At 45.1% G+C, this 4,598-nt stretch overlaps 1 protein-coding gene across 1 annotated transcript in view; it reads left to right on the top strand.

Moving 5' to 3' along the window:
* LOC107573457 (NACHT, LRR and PYD domains-containing protein 12-like) overlaps positions 1-4,598 on the top strand; it is a 71,309-nt gene that overhangs the window by 647 nt on the left and 66,064 nt on the right. The window lies entirely within an intron of this gene.

Genomic DNA, 4,598 nt, shown 5'->3' with positions numbered 1-4,598 from the left:
GTAGTTTACTTTGGCTGAGGGAGCACAAACCCAGCTCTCAACGAGAGGGGGCTCGACCTACAGCGTGATTGTAAAATCAGAAGGGTGTACTGCACGCTAGCCAAACACTCAGGCTCCCCTGACTGGTCTACCATATCTGGGTAGCAAGAAAGCGTAAACCCAGCCCGGACGTCCAGGAAATTCCTTGCAGTGACGCGCCGGGGGCCTGATGATCACGAAGGCTCCCGCAGAAGCCCGTGTACGGCCGCATGATCAAGGAAGTACGAAGCTGAAACCCGGCTTTTCTTACCGTCTGGACATATATCGACGAGTGAAATACACACTGCAAGTCAAGCACCCGGTTTCTGAACCCGGCAGAGGGGGCCTCATCGAGGACCTATCTTAGAAAGGGACAGAAACACACAGGTCCCGGGAAACACTGCAAAGAAAGTAGCAGAAGGTTATACACACAACCACCAGTCTCATTAGTTGTATGTATTAGTTACATGGATCGTACTCGTCCACCATGGTTCCCGCGTCGGAGCTCTGTCCGGAGAAGCCTCTAGACCGGACCATCAGTAAGGTGGTTACTATGATTTATGATCACGAAGGCTCCCGCAGAAGCCCGTGTACGGCCGCATGATCAAGGAAGTACGAAGCTGAAACCCGGCTTTTCTTACCGTCTGGACATATATCGACGAGTGAAATACACACTGCAAGTCAAGCACCCGGTTTCTGAACCCGGCAGAGGGGGCCTCATCGAGGACCTATCTTAGAAAGGGACAGAAACACACAGGTCCCGGGAAACACTGCAAAGAAAGTAGCAGAAGGTTATACACACAACCACCAGTCTCATTAGTTGTATGTATTAGTTACATGGATCGTACTCGTCCACCATGGTTCCCGCGTCGGAGCTCTGTCCGGAGAAGCCTCTAGACCGGACCATCAGTAAGGTGGTTACTATGATTTAGCATAGAACCAACCAAAAACATAATAGGTCCAGTAGGAGACTGTTTTGCAGGAAGCTTCCACCTAACCTAGGTCAGGTGGAGAGATGGTGGTTACAGGGGAATTAGAAATGGGAAGAAAAGGGTAGATGTTACACCCCCTGAGGGAAAGAGTGGATACCTAAGTATTACTCTGATCCGGACGAAAGCGCTGACGCTTTGTCTGGATCACATCCCTCAGGTCTTGCCTACCTCCCTTTGACCCACGATACTTCCTACCCGCAGGCGGAGGAGGAGCGCGAGTCGCGACACTAGCCTTCTGTGCTCGTCTCCGATCCTCAAACCGAGACGGGCCAGGACCCCTGGGTTGTTCGGGCTCAGACCTGGAATGAAGGTTTTGAAGGCCGCTGAGCACGCCTTCGCCTCCCTGAACTTCTCGACCACCATCTCAACGGAGGTACCAAAAAGTTCAGAGGGCGAAACCGGGGCATCGAGAAAGCCCCTTTCTTTCTTCCCGATGTCTGCCAGGCTTACCCACGGATGTCTCTCCGTTACTACCATCGCCGCCATAGATCTGCCCATGGCAGAGGCAGCCTGCTTAGTAGCACGAAGAGCAAGATCCGTGGTGCGGCGTAACTCAGCCATCTCATCAGAAGAAAGGCCCTCGCCTTTATCCAGGTCTTTCAGTAGGTCAGCCTGGTATGCCTGGAGCACCGCCATCGTGTGCAACGACGCAACCGCCTGACCTGCTGCTGCGTATGCCCTGCCATTCAAGCGAGATGTAGTCTGAAGGGGCAGGGATGGCAAGGAGGGAGTTTTTAGAGATGATGTCTCGCCCAAAGAGAGATAGCTGGCTGGCGTCTAGATCGTGTGAGTCATCGGGTGTCAAATAGCGACGACACTGATGCACACACCTTCTAAACGCTCTGCTAGTGCTCGCCATAATGAATAGAAATAGCTCTTACTTTTTCCTTGGAAATGCACGCTTCAAACAGAACAGTCAGTGAAGATGAAGAAGAGAATGATGTGTGCTCCCGGCGCCTATTTATACGATAGTCGTGCCGGTAGTGGCGTCATGGCTGTCGCCAGCCAACGAGTTGGTGTTTTTTCAATGTATGCTTCAGACACGGGTCACGACGAGGCGTTCCCCATAGCGACCCCTAGAGGACGCAGTTCGAAGTTCCCATGAAAGGGAACATACCTGACTCGTCGGTAGCTTGGGCATCTACAAACCATCGCACAATAATAAAAACAGATCTCGGGGTATTATCTTTCACAGGTAAGACTGAACTGTTGTTTCTGTATGTTTGTTGGTCATTTTTAGCTTTATGTTGACCGCTTAATTAGCCACCAGTGTCAGACTATTAATAGCTCGCGATATCGCTAGCGACTTTATATGAAATCAAAGTTTAAATTAATTCTTAAGTTTTAACTTTATTGTAGTTTATATCATAAAGTAATTGTGTTATGAGCACAATATGTACAGTGAGCACTTTGACAAGACAATGCCAGACTGTCAGGAAAATTAATAATTTTCCAAACCTAACTAAATAACTGGAGGCAGAGTTATTTTTAACTCCATGTAGATCACAAACCTTTGAAATCAGTTGATAAATGTAAACGTTATCGTGTTTTTATCCAGAAAAACCGCAGCTCCCCTGTTTACCTCCATTTATTTTGAAGGCAGTCTTGCCTTCACAAACATGGCGGACGCGTTGACGTATCGCAGCAACGGCTCAAAAGCGGCCAATGAGGTGTCTAGGTATTTATGTCTATGGTTGTAACGGCCAAAACTATGTTTTTGCATGCATCACATTATAGTGCGGTGTGCACTTTAAGAGACTGATCACTATGTGGTGATGACGTAGAAGGACTACGTGACTGTGTAATGAGAACCACTATGGATGATAAGTTCGCTCTGCCTTCTAGTTATTACTTTGTCTTTACTTTTATTTATAATGCCAAGAAAGAGTTAATCTCATGTATGAGAGGAGCGCGTTGCCGTGTACCAGCCATTAAATGTTTGGGACACCAACTCTTCGTTTTCAATCTCTTTCATTTCATGGATTTAACTAGTTATCCGAGTCAAAGTGTTACATAGTTATTATTGTAATAAGTTCAGCCACCACTAGGGGCCCCTGCTGAGCTTCCTTATTGCGGATTTACACCTATGCTGCCAAACGTTATCGTGTTTTTATCCAGAAAAACCGCAGCTCCCCTGTTTACCTCCATTTATTTTGAAGGCAGTCTTGCCTTCACAAACATGGCGGACGCGTTGACGTATCGCAGCAACGGCTCAAAAGCGGCCAATGAGGTGTCTAGGTATTTATGTCTATGGTTGTAACGGCCAAAACTATGTTTTTGCATGCATCACATTATAGTGCGGTGTGCACTTTAAGAGACTGATCACTATGTGGTGATGACGTAGAAGGACTACGTGACTGTGTAATGAGAACCACTATGGATGATAAGTTCGCTCTGCCTTCTAGTTATTACTTTGTCTTTACTTTTATTTATAATGCCAAGAAAGAGTTAATCTCATGTATGAGAGGAGCGCGTTGCCGTGTACCAGCCATTAAATGTTTGGGACACCAACTCTTCGTTTTCAATCTCTTTCATTTCATGGATTTAACTAGTTATCCGAGTCAAAGTGTTACATAGTTATTATTGTAATAAGTTCAGCCACCACTAGGGGCCCCTGCTGAGCTTCCTTATTGCGGATTTACACCTATGCTGCCACCACCTTTAAAGGGGTCATATGATGCGATTTCAATTTTTCCTTTCTCTTTGGAGTGTTACAAGCTCTTGGTGCATAAAGAAGATCTGTAAAGTTGCAAAGAGTAAAGTCTCAAATCCAAAGAGATATTCTTTATAAAAGTTAAGAGTTAGCCACACCTACCTAAAATGGCTCGTTCTAACACGGATTTGCATAACGCCGGCTAAATCTTTACGCAAAGAAAAGGCGTAACTTTTATTCTCGCTGTAGTATTGTTGTTGCCGCCGCTGATTTTAACAGTACTTAAGTATTTTACTTATACTAAATATAGGCTCAAAGATGCACTAGTCAAAGAGACGTGCCAGTGAAAAACTGTAACATTGTGGAGAAGCTGCGGAAAACAGGCAGAGGCAAGGATCTATGTGCTGGTTTTTCTTGGAAAAACTAGAACAAACAAAGGCAAAAACCAAAGGGAACAAAGAACAGAATGACTGGCAAACAGACAACGATTACATTCAACAACTCACAAGGAACTAAAGAAAAACTAGGGCTATATACACACAGGGGGCTAACAAGCTTAACAAGACACACCTGGGAGACTAATCAAGGGGAACCAATGAACAAACTGACTACAAACACCACGGGAGACGGGAAGTGATATAAAAGTCCAGGCCAATGCACAGAGAGCATGAAACAAAAACAAGGAGTTGATTTGTGAGGTGAGCAATCACGTTTATTTTCTAAAACCAAAATAAAACAACACCTCAATTACATAAAAACAAACAAAAAACAATATCTTTCAAAAAGGTTTCTTCAGTATAATGGATAAATAAAATAATGTTAAGTAAAATTAAAAAGGCGAAGACTTCTTGCAGTGGATGTGCTGGTTTGGGCCTCATTGCCAGACTGCAGTCATGTCCTCATCTCATATATATATATATATATATATATATATA

The sequence above is a fragment of the Sinocyclocheilus grahami genome, unplaced genomic scaffold (assembly GCF_001515645.1).
Source record: "Sinocyclocheilus grahami isolate Dianchi unplaced genomic scaffold, SAMN03320097.WGS_v1.1 scaffold1949.1, whole genome shotgun sequence".
Taxonomy (NCBI): Eukaryota; Metazoa; Chordata; class Actinopteri; order Cypriniformes; family Cyprinidae; genus Sinocyclocheilus; species Sinocyclocheilus grahami.
Note: the sequence above shows the minus strand (reverse complement) of the source record. Positions and strands in the feature narration are given on the sequence as shown.